This window comes from Danio rerio, chromosome 22, assembly GCF_052040795.2.
Source record: "Danio rerio strain M-AB ecotype USA chromosome 22, GRCz13ab, whole genome shotgun sequence".
NCBI classification, from domain to species: Eukaryota; Metazoa; Chordata; class Actinopteri; order Cypriniformes; family Danionidae; genus Danio; species Danio rerio.
Genome location: NC_141042.1, coordinates 27,604,110 through 27,622,890, shown reverse-complemented (window position 1 = coordinate 27,622,890; position 18,781 = coordinate 27,604,110).

Sequence of the window (18,781 nt, the reverse complement as noted above, 5' to 3'; positions counted from 1 at the left end):
GATGTTTGGTGTCTTTTATTTAATTAGTTGTTTTGATGAGTGAAACCCCCCCCCCCCCCCCCCCCCCTTCAGTGTGTCTTTATGCCATTAACTATGTACTTTTTCAAAGGTCAAAAAGGTACTTTCAAGAACAACATTGGCTTATTTTTTTGAGCCCCTCCAAATCATGCTAACAAAAAATGCTGAAAATACCACAATAAGTTCTACTTTACTACTGACCATATTTAAATGCCACAGTTTGACTTCTGACAGATCGGAGCTTTAGTGTGACATCAGTTAAAGCTGCACTAGGTGATCTGCCAAAATGCTAACTGGTTAGCATAATATTTCAAATACAATCCCTCCCCTGCTGTCCAAAGCCACGCCTCCTGAAATCACCAACGCGCACATTAAAGATGACGGACCCACTAGATCATGTCGCTCGCCAGTGAGAAAACTTGATAGTACTTTAAAAATACCACAATTCTGAACGAAAAACTGCATTATATCTAGCACGTTTTCAGTTAGCAAGCAAAACTGGTCATGATGTGCAATATTTCATGCATGCAAGGATCGCATGCAAATAAAGAGCCATCGGCCCTTAATTTTTGTCATAGAATTGTGTATTAGATTAGATTGTACGTTAGATCAACAGCACAGACTGAACTTATAGCACCAGGTTAAACTTTCTGACCCCTTTATGGTAATCAAATTGAAAATGAACACAGGCCACAACTGACCATTGAGGATGATCTCCAAAATTAAACCAATGGACTTGTCCTGAACACATGCTGTCCACCAGTCTCCTTGAGGTTAGGTTATTAATATTAAATTAAAGAAATGAACAAATGATTGTACAAACTATGTAGCCCATGACTGTTAAGACTGTTGCACTTTTTGTGTTGGCAATATGCTCATGTTTATATAGGCCTATTGTTATGTGTGCAACATTTGTATATTTATAGCCACCTCTGAGAAATGTCGGGGTCACAATGGTTTGAAGAAAAGACTTAAAAAGTCATACACTTGAAATAGTGAGTGACACCTGCAGAAACCACGGTTGTGATGTTCCATTCCACTATAGACATGGTTACATCAAAACGAGTATTAAATATTAAGCCAAAAATATAAAACCGAATTATGTATACGCTACTATTTTTATAAAGTGATATGTGCAAATAAAAATACACACTTTTGTCTTTGCAGACTTTTCATCTTTGCATTAACTTGTGTTGTATTACAGTTTTTTTTTCAGTCGCTTTGGTAAACTTCTCAGATTTGAAATTTGCTAAGCAGTAAGTGCATTTCTCAAAACAGCACATACAAATAGCCAAACAGCATGGATTACCTGCAAAGGCCAGTCTCTTGCTTAAAGTCCTTGGTTCATCTCTCAATGAACATGTCAGTGCCGTCAGAATGACAAGTCCTTGTGTCATTGTGTACGGATAAGACAGTCAAATTACTTACTCATGTTGTCAATGTAACAGCGTACTCTGGATGGACGTCCTCATGTAAGCTACGGCTAATTTATTTCATTTTTTTGCGGCTTGTAGTACTGTGATTTGTTGCCAGATCATGTCATTGTGATACAGAAAGGAAAAGACAGCACTCCATAGGACAAAGAAAACAAAAAACAAACCCAAAACAAAAGTAGAAATGTGAACATAGGACAATCTCCTTTCAGATACACCTCACCTTCATTAGACAAAGTCCAGATTGACCTGGGAGCAATTTACCAATTATAGATTTAGAAAAAAAAAAACGTCTAATAGAAATGTACAGAAAAATGCATTATGACTAAATATTATGACAACTTGTTCAACTTCTTTTATATATAATATATATGTCGACATTAACTTTTTTCTCACACCCCACTGGTCATTTTTACGAGACAAAATTTTGTTGTTGAAAACTGTAAATTTGACTTTTGCATCCAAAAAGTACTTGAGTAGGAGACATTTTACTCGATTTGGGTCATTAAAATAACTCTGACTACCAATATAATGATATAGGTAGCCTATATCTGCTCTAGTAACTTAAAACCTACGGTAGTTTGACAAAAAAAAAAAAAAAAAAGACCAAAACAATACCCATTCTTGTCTTAAGGAAATTTTTATTGAGCAATTTTTTTGAAGAACAGTAAGTTCATGACATGTTAAATATATAGTATATTCTGCTGGTTTTAAACATACATACATAATAATAAATACAGTCATGTAACAACCATAACATTACCATTATGTCTTAGGACATCTTTGATTAACTTTTTACTACCTTCCCCAAATGTTGACTAATGAAGGTACATTTTTAACAACTATTTACTCGTTAGGCTACTTTATTGTCAAACCACGTTGCGTACAAATGCATTCAACAGACCTGTATGACAGTGTATTGCTGTACATGACCAATAAAAACACGAGACACAGGTGTTTAGAAAGAGAAGTTTATTTTGAACTTACCTTGGTCAATTTCTAAGGGCAGCCCCGAGAGAACTGACAACACCGAGCGAGAACCGCCGTGCTTTATAGGAATGCATATGCAAATGTTTACATGGCGACGTCACTGCTGGGAGTCTCGTTGTCATGGTGAGCGCTGAGGAGAGCACGCCTCCCATTGGACCAAACAGGCTCGGGAATCTCCGTCACGGCGTGACGGCGAGTTGCGGACAAAAACATATTAAATATACTGAATATATATTTTTACATTTTTTTGGTGCCGTGTTTTATTCTGGGATGCAGTAGAACAGGGAGACAGATGATTATAATTAAAGACCAACGACTCTGACAAACTCCTAGTGGTGGTAAGCTTCTTATTATCCAAGATCGCCATCTAGCGGTCACATAACCTAATAGCATGTTACATGCTACTCCACTACATCATGCCCGTAGCCGGGGTGGGGGCATGCCTAGCCCTAACCTAAACGTAAACCCAATTAGTACCTTACTAATTATTAACAAACAGCTAGTTAGTTTATTATGCTAGCAGGGTTAGTTTAATTGTTTGTTAATACTGTGAATTGTGACCTAAACTGAAAAAGTGATGCCAAAAGGTCCAGCGTTTGTCCTTTTAATTATTTTATGTAATTGAATATTATATATTTATCAAATAATGAATATAATATATTTATATTCAATATATATTCCTGTCACGTCTGTGTTTTTGAGGCTGTTTGCTCACTTCATTCGGTTTTTTTTTTTTTTTTTGTTTGTTTTTTGTTCTGATCAGATATCCATCCGATCGCTCAAACCACTTCAGAAGGTCATCTGGGATGCGTTCCAGATGAAACTGGACAGGTCTAATCATAACCTGAAATGAGCTTAAGTGAGAATTGGTGTCTGCCCTGCAGTTCGTTGGCCTATGCTAAAGCACGTAGTTCAATAGGCCTAGATGTAGACTAAATGAGCAGTCAGTCTTGTTGAGGCTAGCCTACTCCTAATTGAGTGGAGGAACTATGACGTCAATTTGTATGCAAAAACCCGGAAGCGAGTTAGAATTTTAGCAGTTCCGGTTCCTTCGTCCCAAAGTCAATGGGTTTTCTCGATGGGGTTTCAGTAAAATCGCTTAAATAAGGTTCGTGGCAAACACAAACTCAAAATACTTTCACGTTTTGTTCTACGACATAAAACACATCACTTACAGCACACTCTTGAATTTTTTAATGGGTTATGCTTCTTTAAAAAGACGCTTGCTATCAAGTTGCTAAATGGGACTACGGGCGGCGTCGGAGACATTATACGTCATCGAGCTGATCTGGTCTGGAGCGCAGCTGGCTCGTGTTGGGCATTTGGATTAGTCTGTTATTTAGGTGTTTTCATGAATAGTATTATACAGTTTGTAGTATTATTCTAATTGGGAATTCAGATTGTGTGTAGATAATTCCTTCACTTGTAAAGGCTGACGAGACAGATTCATTTGCTAATCATTTATGCTAATTAAACAATATTATGAAGATAACGTTACTGCCTACTAGTGCAGCCGGTCTCTCTCCTGCTCTCAGTAATGCAAACGTATGAATAAACGTGTAGAACTACATGCATGTAGGTCAGTAAATGGTGAGTGCATTTTCATTTTTAGGGTGAACTATCTCTTTAGGGACTCAACACTTTGGTTGCCAAATCCAATAAAACAAGGTCTAATGGACCTTGTGCCATGCTAAGCAAGCGTCTGTCTCTTTTTAGACGTCCGACCGTTTAAGCACTCTTTGGTTGTCAAAAATAAAAAGACACAAATAAATTGTAGTGATGAGACCCTCTATTTAGGATATAAATTTGCCATACATATCATATTTTTTAGGTGACGCAGTAGGTAGTGCCGTTGCCTCACAGCAGGAAGGTCACTGGTTCGAGCCTCAGCTGGGTCAGCTACCGTTTCTGTGTGGAGTTTGCATGTTCTCCCTGCATTCGCGTGGGTTTTCCTCCGGGTGCTCCGGTTTCCCCCACAAGTCCAAAGACATGCCGTACAGGTGAATTGGGTGGGCTAAGTTTTCCGTAGTGTATGAGTGTGACTGAGTGTGTGTGTGTGTGTGTGTGGATGTTTCCCAGAGATGGGTTGCGGCCGGAAGGTCATCCGCTGCGTAAAAATTGTGCTGGATAAGTTGGCAGGTTAATTCCACGGTGGCGTGTAATAATAAAGGGACCAAGCCGAAAAGAAAATGAAGGAATAATATTTTTAGATGCTTGAACTGTTATTGTCACCCTGAATGACCTTTTAGGGGATGTTTGGTGTCTTTTATTTAATTAGTTGTTTTGATGAGTGAAACCCCCCCCCCCCCCCCCCCCCTTCAGTGTGTCTTTATGCCATTAACTATGTACTTTTTCAAAGGTCAAAAAGGTACTTTCAAGAACAACATTGGCTTATTTTTTTGAGCCCCTCCAAATCATGCTAACAAAAAATGCTGAAAATACCACAATAAGTTCTACTTTACTACTGACCATATTTAAATGCCACAGTTTGACTTCTGACAGATCGGAGCTTTAGTGTGACATCAGTTAAAGCTGCACTAGGTGATCTGCCAAAATGCTAACTGGTTAGCATAATATTTCAAATACAATCCCTCCCCTGCTGTCCAAAGCCACGCCTCCTGAAATCACCAACGCGCACATTAAAGATGACGGACCCACTAGATCATGTCGCTCGCCAGTGAGAAAACTTGATAGTACTTTAAAAATACCACAATTCTGAACGAAAAACTGCATTATATCTAGCACGTTTTCAGTTAGCAAGCAAAACTGGTCATGATGTGCAATATTTCATGCATGCAAGGATCGCATGCAAATAAAGAGCCATCGGCCCTTAATTTTTGTCATAGAATTGTGTATTAGATTAGATTGTACGTTAGATCAACAGCACAGACTGAACTTATAGCACCAGGTTAAACTTTCTGACCCCTTTATGGTAATCAAATTGAAAATGAACACAGGCCACAACTGACCATTGAGGATGATCTCCAAAATTAAACCAATGGACTTGTCCTGAACACATGCTGTCCACCAGTCTCCTTGAGGTTAGGTTATTAATATTAAATTAAAGAAATGAACAAATGATTGTACAAACTATGTAGCCCATGACTGTTAAGACTGTTGCACTTTTTGTGTTGGCAATATGCTCATGTTTATATAGGCCTATTGTTATGTGTGCAACATTTGTATATTTATAGCCACCTCTGAGAAATGTCGGGGTCACAATGGTTTGAAGAAAAGACTTAAAAAGTCATACACTTGAAATAGTGAGTGACACCTGCAGAAACCACGGTTGTGATGTTCCATTCCACTATAGACATGGTTACATCAAAACGAGTATTAAATATTAAGCCAAAAATATAAAACCGAATTATGTATACGCTACTATTTTTATAAAGTGATATGTGCAAATAAAAATACACACTTTTGTCTTTGCAGACTTTTCATCTTTGCATTAACTTGTGTTGTATTACAGTTTTTTTTTCAGTCGCTTTGGTAAACTTCTCAGATTTGAAATTTGCTAAGCAGTAAGTGCATTTCTCAAAACAGCACATACAAATAGCCAAACAGCATGGATTACCTGCAAAGGCCAGTCTCTTGCTTAAAGTCCTTGGTTCATCTCTCAATGAACATGTCAGTGCCGTCAGAATGACAAGTCCTTGTGTCATTGTGTACGGATAAGACAGTCAAATTACTTACTCATGTTGTCAATGTAACAGCGTACTCTGGATGGACGTCCTCATGTAAGCTACGGCTAATTTATTTCATTTTTTTGCGGCTTGTAGTACTGTGATTTGTTGCCAGATCATGTCATTGTGATACAGAAAGGAAAAGACAGCACTCCATAGGACAAAGAAAACAAAAAACAAACCCAAAACAAAAGTAGAAATGTGAACATAGGACAATCTCCTTTCAGATACACCTCACCTTCATTAGACAAAGTCCAGATTGACCTGGGAGCAATTTACCAATTATAGATTTAGAAAAAAAAAAACGTCTAATAGAAATGTACAGAAAAATGCATTATGACTAAATATTATGACAACTTGTTCAACTTCTTTTATATATAATATATATGTCGACATTAACTTTTTTCTCACACCCCACTGGTCATTTTTACGAGACAAAATTTTGTTGTTGAAAACTGTAAATTTGACTTTTGCATCCAAAAAGTACTTGAGTAGGAGACATTTTACTCGATTTGGGTCATTAAAATAACTCTGACTACCAATATAATGATATAGGTAGCCTATATCTGCTCTAGTAACTTAAAACCTACGGTAGTTTGACAAAAAAAAAAAAAAAAAAAGACCAAAACAATACCCATTCTTGTCTTAAGGAAATTTTTATTGAGCAATTTTTTTGAAGAACAGTAAGTTCATGACATGTTAAATATATAGTATATTCTGCTGGTTTTAAACATACATACATAATAATAAATACAGTCATGTAACAACCATAACATTACCATTATGTCTTAGGACATCTTTGATTAACTTTTTACTACCTTCCCCAAATGTTGACTAATGAAGGTACATTTTTAACAACTATTTACTCGTTAGGCTACTTTATTGTCAAACCACGTTGCGTACAAATGCATTCAACAGACCTGTATGACAGTGTATTGCTGTACATGACCAATAAAAACACGAGACACAGGTGTTTAGAAAGAGAAGTTTATTTTGAACTTACCTTGGTCAATTTCTAAGGGCAGCCCCGAGAGAACTGACAACACCGAGCGAGAACCGCCGTGCTTTATAGGAATGCATATGCAAATGTTTACATGGCGACGTCACTGCTGGGAGTCTCGTTGTCATGGTGAGCGCTGAGGAGAGCACGCCTCCCATTGGACCAAACAGGCTCGGGAATCTCCGTCACGGCGTGACGGCGAGTTGCGGACAAAAACATATTAAATATACTGAATATATATTTTTACATTTTTTTGGTGCCGTGTTTTATTCTGGGATGCAGTAGAACAGGGAGACAGATGATTATAATTAAAGACCAACGACTCTGACAAACTCCTAGTGGTGGTAAGCTTCTTATTATCCAAGATCGCCATCTAGCGGTCACATAACCTAATAGCATGTTACATGCTACTCCACTACATCATGCCCGTAGCCGGGGTGGGGGCATGCCTAGCCCTAACCTAAACGTAAACCCAATTAGTACCTTACTAATTATTAACAAACAGCTAGTTAGTTTATTATGCTAGCAGGGTTAGTTTAATTGTTTGTTAATACTGTGAATTGTGACCTAAACTGAAAAAGTGTTGCCAAAAGGTCCAGCGTTTGTCCTTTTAATTATTTTATGTAATTGAATATTATATATTTATCAAATAATGAATATAATATATTTATATTCAATATATATTCCTGTCACGTCTGTGTTTTTGAGGCTGTTTGCTCACTTCATTCGGTTTTTTTTTTTTTTTTTTGTTTGTTTTTTGTTCTGATCAGATATCCATCCGATCGCTCAAACCACTTCAGAAGGTCATCTGGGATGCGTTCCAGATGAAACTGGACAGGTCTAATCATAACCTGAAATGAGCTTAAGTGAGAATTGGTGTCTGCCCTGCAGTTCGTTGGCCTATGCTAAAGCACGTAGTTCAATAGGCCTAGATGTAGACTAAATGAGCAGTCAGTCTTGTTGAGGCTAGCCTACTCCTAATTGAGTGGAGGAACTATGACGTCAATTTGTATGCAAAAACCCGGAAGCGAGTTAGAATTTTAGCAGTTCCGGTTCCTTCGTCCCAAAGTCAATGGGTTTTCTCGATGGGGTTTCAGTAAAATCGCTTAAATAAGGTTCGTGGCAAACACAAACTCAAAATACTTTCACGTTTTGTTCTACGACATAAAACACATCACTTACAGCACACTCTTGAATTTTTTAATGGGTTATGCTTCTTTAAAAAGACGCTTGCTATCAAGTTGCTAAATGGGACTACGGGCGGCGTCGGAGACATTATACGTCATCGAGCTGATCTGGTCTGGAGCGCAGCTGGCTCGTGTTGGGCATTTGGATTAGTCTGTTATTTAGGTGTTTTCATGAATAGTATTATACAGTTTGTAGTATTATTCTAATTGGGAATTCAGATTGTGTGTAGATAATTCCTTCACTTGTAAAGGCTGACGAGACAGATTCATTTGCTAATCATTTATGCTAATTAAACAATATTATGAAGATAACGTTACTGCCTACTAGTGCAGCCGGTCTCTCTCCTGCTCTCAGTAATGCAAACGTATGAATAAACGTGTAGAACTACATGCATGTAGGTCAGTAAATGGTGAGTGCATTTTCATTTTTAGGGTGAACTATCTCTTTAGGGACTCAACACTTTGGTTGCCAAATCCAATAAAACAAGGTCTAATGGACCTTGTGCCATGCTAAGCAAGCGTCTGTCTCTTTTTAGACGTCCGACCGTTTAAGCACTCTTTGGTTGTCAAAAATAAAAAGACACAAATAAATTGTAGTGATGAGACCCTCTATTTAGGATATAAATTTGCCATACATATCATATTTTTTAGGTGACGCAGTAGGTAGTGCCGTTGCCTCACAGCAGGAAGGTCACTGGTTCGAGCCTCAGCTGGGTCAGCTACCGTTTCTGTGTGGAGTTTGCATGTTCTCCCTGCATTCGCGTGGGTTTTCCTCCGGGTGCTCCGGTTTCCCCCACAAGTCCAAAGACATGCCGTACAGGTGAATTGGGTGGGCTAAGTTTTCCGTAGTGTATGAGTGTGACTGAGTGTGTGTGTGTGTGTGTGTGGATGTTTCCCAGAGATGGGTTGCGGCCGGAAGGTCATCCGCTGCGTAAAAATTGTGCTGGATAAGTTGGCAGGTTAATTCCACGGTGGTGTGTAATAATAAAGGGACCAAGCCGAAAAGAAAATGAAGGAATAATATTTTTAGATGCTTGAACTGTTATTGTCACCCTGAATGACCTTTTAGGGGATGTTTGGTGTCTTTTATTTAATTAGTTGTTTTGATGAGTGAACCCCCCCCCCCCCCCCCTTCAGTGTGTCTTTATGCCATTAACTATGTACTTTTTCAAAGGTCAAAAAGGTACTTTCAAGAACAACATTGGCTTATTTTTTTGAGCCCCTCCAAATCATGCTAACAAAAAATGCTGAAAATACCACAATAAGTTCTACTTTACTACTGACCATATTTAAATGCCACAGTTTGACTTCTGACAGATCGGAGCTTTAGTGTGACATCAGTTAAAGCTGCACTAGGTGATCTGCCAAAATGCTAACTGGTTAGCATAATATTTCAAATACAATCCCTCCCCTGCTGTCCAAAGCCACGCCTCCTGAAATCACCAACGCGCACATTAAAGATGACGGACCCACTAGATCATGTCGCTCGCCAGTGAGAAAACTTGATAGTACTTTAAAAATACCACAATTCTGAACGAAAAACTGCATTATATCTAGCACGTTTTCAGTTAGCAAGCAAAACTGGTCATGATGTGCAATATTTCATGCATGCAAGGATCGCATGCAAATAAAGAGCCATCGGCCCTTAATTTTTGTCATAGAATTGTGTATTAGATTAGATTGTACGTTAGATCAACAGCACAGACTGAACTTATAGCACCAGGTTAAACTTTCTGACCCCTTTATGGTAATCAAATTGAAAATGAACACAGGCCACAACTGACCATTGAGGATGATCTCCAAAATTAAACCAATGGACTTGTCCTGAACACATGCTGTCCACCAGTCTCCTTGAGGTTAGGTTATTAATATTAAATTAAAGAAATGAACAAATGATTGTACAAACTATGTAGCCCATGACTGTTAAGACTGTTGCACTTTTTGTGTTGGCAATATGCTCATGTTTATATAGGCCTATTGTTATGTGTGCAACATTTGTATATTTATAGCCACCTCTGAGAAATGTCGGGGTCACAATGGTTTGAAGAAAAGACTTAAAAAGTCATACACTTGAAATAGTGAGTGACACCTGCAGAAACCACGGTTGTGATGTTCCATTCCACTATAGACATGGTTACATCAAAACGAGTATTAAATATTAAGCCAAAAATATAAAACCGAATTATGTATACGCTACTATTTTTATAAAGTGATATGTGCAAATAAAAATACACACTTTTGTCTTTGCAGACTTTTCATCTTTGCATTAACTTGTGTTGTATTACAGTTTTTTTTTCAGTCGCTTTGGTAAACTTCTCAGATTTGAAATTTGCTAAGCAGTAAGTGCATTTCTCAAAACAGCACATACAAATAGCCAAACAGCATGGATTACCTGCAAAGGCCAGTCTCTTGCTTAAAGTCCTTGGTTCATCTCTCAATGAACATGTCAGTGCCGTCAGAATGACAAGTCCTTGTGTCATTGTGTACGGATAAGACAGTCAAATTACTTACTCATGTTGTCAATGTAACAGCGTACTCTGGATGGACGTCCTCATGTAAGCTACGGCTAATTTATTTCATTTTTTTGCGGCTTGTAGTACTGTGATTTGTTGCCAGATCATGTCATTGTGATACAGAAAGGAAAAGACAGCACTCCATAGGACAAAGAAAACAAAAAACAAACCCAAAACAAAAGTAGAAATGTGAACATAGGACAATCTCCTTTCAGATACACCTCACCTTCATTAGACAAAGTCCAGATTGACCTGGGAGCAATTTACCAATTATAGATTTAGAAAAAAAAACGTCTAATAGAAATGTACAGAAAAATGCATTATGACTAAATATTATGACAACTTGTTCAACTTCTTTTATATATAATATATATGTCGACATTAACTTTTTTCTCACACCCCACTGGTCATTTTTACGAGACAAAATTTTGTTGTTGAAAACTGTAAATTTGACTTTTGCATCCAAAAAGTACTTGAGTAGGAGACATTTTACTCGGTTTGGGTCATTAAAATAACTCTGACTACCAATATAATGATATAGGTAGCCTATATCTGCTCTAGTAACTTAAAACCTACGGTAGTTTGACAAAAAAAAAAAAAAAAAAAAAAAGACCAAAACAATACCCATTCTTGTCTTAAGGAAATTTTTATTGAGCAATTTTTTTGAAGAACAGTAAGTTCATGACATGTTAAATATATAGTATATTCTGCTGGTTTTAAACATACATACATAATAATAAATACAGTCATGTAACAACCATAACATTACCATTATGTCTTAGGACATCTTTGATTAACTTTTTACTACCTTCCCCAAATGTTGACTAATGAAGGTACATTTTTAACAACTATTTACTCGTTAGGCTACTTTATTGTCAAACCACGTTGCGTACAAATGCATTCAACAGACCTGTATGACAGTGTATTGCTGTACATGACCAATAAAAACACGAGACACAGGTGTTTAGAAAGAGAAGTTTATTTTGAACTTACCTTGGTCAATTTCTAAGGGCAGCCCCGAGAGAACTGACAACACCGAGCGAGAACCGCCGTGCTTTATAGGAATGCATATGCAAATGTTTACATGGCGACGTCACTGCTGGGAGTCTCGTTGTCATGGTGAGCGCTGAGGAGAGCACGCCTCCCATTGGACCAAACAGGCTCGGGAATCTCCGTCACGGCGTGACGGCGAGTTGCGGACAAAAACATATTAAATATACTGAATATATATTTTTACATTTTTTTGGTGCCGTGTTTTATTCTGGGATGCAGTAGAACAGGGAGACAGATGATTATAATTAAAGACCAACGACTCTGACAAACTCCTAGTGGTGGTAAGCTTCTTATTATCCAAGATCGCCATCTAGCGGTCACATAACCTAATAGCATGTTACATGCTACTCCACTACATCATGCCCGTAGCCGGGGTGGGGGCATGCCTAGCCCTAACCTAAACGTAAACCCAATTAGTACCTTACTAATTATTAACAAACAGCTAGTTAGTTTATTATGCTAGCAGTGTTAGTTTAATTGTTTGTTAATACTGTGAATTGTGACCTAAACTGAAAAAGTGATGCCAAAAGGTCCAGCGTTTGTCCTTTTAATTATTTTATGTAATTGAATATTATATATTTATCAAATAATGAATATAATATATTTATATTCAATATATATTCCTGTCACGTCTGTGTTTTTGAGGCTGTTTGCTCACTTCATTCGGGTTTTTTTTTTTTTTTTTTTGTTTTTTGTTCTGATCAGATATCCATCCGATCGCTCAAACCACTTCAGAAGGTCATCTGGGATGCGTTCCAGATGAAACTGGACAGGTCTAATCATAACCTGAAATGAGCTTAAGTGAGAATTGGTGTCTGCCCTGCAGTTCGTTGGCCTATGCTAAAGCACGTAGTTCAATAGGCCTAGATGTAGACTAAATGAGCAGTCAGTCTTGTTGAGGCTAGCCTACTCCTAATTGAGTGGAGGAACTATGACGTCAATTTGTATGCAAAAACCCGGAAGCGAGTTAGAATTTTAGCAGTTCCGGTTCCTTCGTCCCAAAGTCAATGGGTTTTCTCGATGGGGTTTCAGTAAAATCGCTTAAATAAGGTTCGTGGCAAACACAAACTCAAAATACTTTCACGTTTTGTTCTACGACATAAAACACATCACTTACAGCACACTCTTGAATTTTTTAATGGGTTATGCTTCTTTAAAAAGACGCTTGCTATCAAGTTGCTAAATGGGACTACGGGCGGCGTCGGAGACATTATACGTCATCGAGCTGATCTGGTCTGGAGCGCAGCTGGCTCGTGTTGGGCATTTGGATTAGTCTGTTATTTAGGTGTTTTCATGAATAGTATTATACAGTTTGTAGTATTATTCTAATTGGGAATTCAGATTGTGTGTAGATAATTCCTTCAATTGTAAAGGCTGGCGAGACAGATTCATTTGCTAATCATTTATGCTAATTAAACAATATTATGAAGATAACGTTACTGCCTACTAGTGCAGCCGGTCTCTCTCCTGCTCTCAGTAATGCAAACGTATGAATAAACGTGTAGAACTACATGCATGTAGGTCAGTAAATGGTGAGTGCATTTTCATTTTTAGGGTGAACTATCTCTTTAGGGACTCAACACTTTGGTTGCCAAATCCAATAAAACAAGGTCTAATGGACCTTGTGCCATGCTAAGCAAGCGTCTGTCTCTTTTTAGACGTCCGACCGTTTAAGCACTCTTTGGTTGTCAAAAATAAAAAGACACAAATAAATTGTAGTGATGAGACCCTCTATTTAGGATATAAATTTGCCATACATATCATATTTTTTAGGTGACGCAGTAGGTAGTGCCGTTGCCTCACAGCAGGAAGGTCACTGGTTCGAGCCTCAGCTGGGTCAGCTACCGTTTCTGTGTGGAGTTTGCATGTTCTCCCTGCATTCGCGTGGGTTTTCCTCCGGGTGCTCCGGTTTCCCCCACAAGTCCAAAGACATGCCGTACAGGTGAATTGGGTGGGCTAAGTTTTCCGTAGTGTATGAGTGTGACTGAGTGTGTGTGTGTGTGTGTGTGGATGTTTCCCAGAGATGGGTTGCGGCCGGAAGGTCATCCGCTGCGTAAAAATTGTGCTGGATAAGTTGGCAGGTTAATTCCACGGTGGCGTGTAATAATAAAGGGACCAAGCCGAAAAGAAAATGAAGGAATAATATTTTTAGATGCTTGAACTGTTATTGTCACCCTGAATGACCTTTTAGGGGATGTTTGGTGTCTTTTATTTAATTGGTTGTTTTGATGAGTGAAACCCCCCCCCCCCCCCCCCCCCCCTTCAGTGTGTCTTTATGCCATTAACTATGTACTTTTTCAAAGGTCAAAAAGGTACTTTCAAGAACAACATTGGCTTATTTTTTTGAGCCCCTCCAAATCATGCTAACAAAAAATGCTGAAAATACCACAATAAGTTCTACTTTACTACTGACCATATTTAAATGCCACAGTTTGACTTCTGACAGATCGGAGCTTTAGTGTGACATCAGTTAAAGCTGCACTAGGTGATCTGCCAAAATGCTAACTGGTTAGCATAATATTTCAAATACAATCCCTCCCCTGCTGTCCAAAGCCACGCCTCCTGAAATCACCAACGCGCACATTAAAGATGACGGACCCACTACATCATGTCGCTCGCCAGTGAGAAAACTTGATAGTACTTTAAAAATACCACAATTCTGAACGAAAAACTGCATTATATCTAGCACGTTTTCAGTTAGCAAGCAAAACTGGTCATGATGTGCAATATTTCATGCATGCAAGGATCGCATGCAAATAAAGAGCCATCGGCCCTTAATTTTTGTCATGGAATTGTGTATTAGATTAGATTGTACGTTAGATCAACAGCACAGACTGAACTTATAGCACCAGGTTAAACTTTCTGACCCCTTTATGGTAATCAAATTGAAAATGAACACAGGCCACAACTGACCATTGAGGATGATCTCCAAAATTAAACCAATGGACTTGTCCTGAACACATGCTGTCCACCAGTCTCCTTGAGGTTAGGTTATTAATATTAAATTAAAGAAATGAACAAATGATTGTACAAACTATATAGCCCATGACTGTTAAGACTGTTGCACTTTTTGTGTTGGCAATATGCTCATGTTTATATAGGCCTATTGTTATGTGTGCAACATTTGTATATTTATAGCCACCTCTGAGAAATGTCAGGGTCACAATGGTTTGAAGAAAAGACTTAAAAAGTCATACACTTGAAATAGTGAGTGACACCTGCAGAAACCACGGTTGTGATGTTCCATTCCACTATAGACATGGTTACATCAAAACGAGTATTAAATATTAAGCCAAAAATATAAAACCGAATTATGTATACGCTACTATTTTTATAAAGTGATATGTGCAAATAAAAATACACACTTTTGTCTTTGCAGACTTTTCATCTTTGCATTAACTTGTGTTGTATTACAGTTTTTTTTCAGTCGCTTTGGTAAACTTCTCAGATTTGAAATTTGCTAAGCAGTAAGTGCATTTCTCAAAACAGCACATACAAATAGCCAAACAGCATGGATTACCTGCAAAGGCCAGTCTCTTGCTTAAAGTCCTTGGTTCATCTCTCAATGAACATGTCAGTGCCGTCAGAATGACAAGTCCTTGTGTCATTGTGTACGGATAAGACAGTCAAATTACTTACTCATGTTGTCAATGTAACAGCGTACTCTGGATGGACGTCCTCATGTAAGCTACGGCTAATTTATTTCATTTTTTTGCGGCTTGTAGTACTGTGATTCGTTGCCAGATCATGTCATTGTGATACAGAAATGAAAAGACAGCACTCCATAGGACAAAGAAAACAAAAAACAAACCCAAAACAAAAGTAGAAATGTGAACATAGGACAATCTCCTTTCAGATACACCTCACCTTCATTAGACAAAGTCCAGATTGACCTGGGAGCAATTTACCAATTATAAATTTAGAAAAAAAACGTCTAATGGAAATGTACAGAAAAATGCATTATGACTAAATATTATGACAACTTGTTCAACTTCTTTTATATATGATATATATGTCGACATTAACTTTTTTCTCACACCCCACTGGTCATTTTTACGAGACAAAATTTTGTTGTTGAAAACTGTAAATTTGACTTTTGCATCCAAAAAGTACTTGAGTAGGAGACATTTTACTCGATTTGGGTCATTAAAATAACTCTGACTACCAATATAGTGATATGGGTAGCCTATATCTGCTGTAGTAACTTAAGACCTACAGTAGTTTGACGAAAAAAAAAAAAAAAAAAAAGACCAAAACAATACCCATTCTTGTCTTAAGGAAATTTTTATTGAGCAATTTTTTTGAAGAACAGTAAGTTCATGACATGTTAAATATATAGTATATTCTGCTGGTTTTAAACATACATACATAATAATAAATACAGTCATGTAACAACCATAACATTACCATTATGTCTTAGGACATCTTTGATTAACTTTTTACTACCTTCCCCAAATGTTGACTAATGAAGGTACATTTTTAACAACTATTTACTCGTTAGGCTACTTTATTGTCAAACCACGTTGCGTACAAATGCATTCAACAGACCTGTATGACAGTGTATTGCTGTGCATGACAAATAAAAACACGAGACACAGGTGTTTAGAAAGAGTAGTTTATTTTTAGCTTCAATTACAAAGAGCAACGCCGAGAGAACTGACAACACAGAGAGAATCGTCGAGCTTTATAGGAATGCATATGCAAATGTTTACATTGCGACGTCACTGCTGGGAGTTTCGTTGTCATGGTGAGTGCTGAAGAGAGCACAGCTCATTGGAGCAAACAGGCTCGGGAATCTCCGTCACGGCATGACGGCGAGTTGCGGTCGGTTGTGGACAAAAACATATTAAATATACTGAATAAATAAATATATAAATATAAATATATATATATATATATATATATATATATATATATATATATATATATATATATATATATATAAATATATATATTTACATTTTTGGTACTGTGTATTATTCTGGGATGCAGTAGAATATGGAGACAGATAAATATAATTAAAGACAGATGCGGGACATTAGAACAGAAAGTGAGCCCGGCTAGGCCACAGTGCTCTGACCAATGACTGACAAACTCCTAGTGGTGGTAAGCTTCTTTTTATCCAAAATCGCCATCCAGCGGTCACATAACCTAATAGCATGTTACGTGCAACCACCCCCCACGGCCAAAAGGTCCAGAATTTGTCCTTTTAATTATTTTATGTAATTAAATATTATATAATATATTTATTATACAATTAATATAATATATTTATATTTAATATATAATCCCGTCACGTCTGTGCTTATGAGGCTGTTTGCTCACTTCATTCGTTTTATTCTGATCAGATTTCAGATCGCTCAAACCACTTCAGAAGGTGATCTGGGATGCATTCCAGATAAAACTATAAAGCTTTAATAATTTTTTAGACAAACTTAAGAAAATACATTAAATTATGACCTGTAGAAAATCTGACCTGTAGATGCACTTTTACGGCCACAATTCTATTAAAAACATGTTTACTATAAGCATGAAACATGTTCTAACTCTTCAGGCCTTTAGCCAGGGGTGTTCGAAAGGGCCAACCCTCACTGACAAAGGTCCAGAATTTGTCCCATGCATGAGCTCATTTGTTGTATTTTGACTGCTATGCCATCATAAGTAATGAAAATAATTAATCGAAAAAGGCTTTAAAACCAAATGGAGTCCTCTGTCGACTGTTGCTTCGGTGGGACGATAATCTTATGTAAGAAAAGTCTTCTTTCACTACTGTATTGTTTTTAAACAGAGAAAAGATTTTACAGGTAACTTAATTCTAAATCTTGTACCTTATTTCTGAAATAAAAATGAGCAATAAAAAGGAGTGAAGCACCAGAAGCTGACCATATTAAAAATACTTTTAATATATTTTGGGTGTTGTTGATGTTAGGAATTTTCAAATGTATTTTTTTTTTAACCATAGAGACTAGAACAATTCTGACGAACACATTATAATTGTATTATTATTATTATATTATTATTATTAGCATGTTTTAATAATAATAATTTTTTTATTGAAATGGCCAAATTGTGACTGAGGACAGTTGCATGTGCTTGCCAGTTTTTTGTCTAATAAATGATAGAAGGCTACAGTTTTTTTTTACTTTAAAACTTTAGCAGATTGCTGTTTTTTCCTAATCATATATGATGTAATAAATTATTATTTAAAAAATTAGTCTTGTTTAAATTTTTTTAATTGCAACTTTTTGGAAATATTTTGTACTTCAAAAAGTGTGGTTATGATGACATCTGACTAGCTAATCCAGCAAAAAAAAAAAAAACAAAAAAAAAAACATAAAAGGCAGTATTTAAATCTCATAGTTAACTAGAAACTGAGGCGTATAACTGCAAAAAGGTCCACTTTTTGAGGAAAAAAAGAACCACCCCTTTCACCAGGTTGGCTACGAGCCTGTATATGCTGGATAATTTAGCGGTTCATTTCCACTGTGGCGACCCCTGATGAATAAAAGAACTAAGCCAAAGGAAAATTATTGATGATTTAATTTTGGAAAAAGCAGCCATTGGCATCCATAGCAGGACCAAAACATATGGAAGTTAATAGCTGTTTTTTTACGATATTCTTAAGAAAATCTTCTTTGAGTTCAACACAGAAAAGAAATTCAAACACGTCTGAAACTGTTGGAGGATGAATAAATCATCACAGAATTTTATTTTTGGGTGAACAATCACTTTAAATCGACGCTCTCTTGCAATGTCGTCAACATCCAGCAGTGGGAGCTGTTGTACAGCTGATGTGTTAAGCTTTTTATCTCTACTTTTAGGAAGAAAATGTCAGAATAAACATGTCTGGAAAAGTATATGCGCCCGAGTTCTGCACACAGACTACGAACAAGTACCTTAT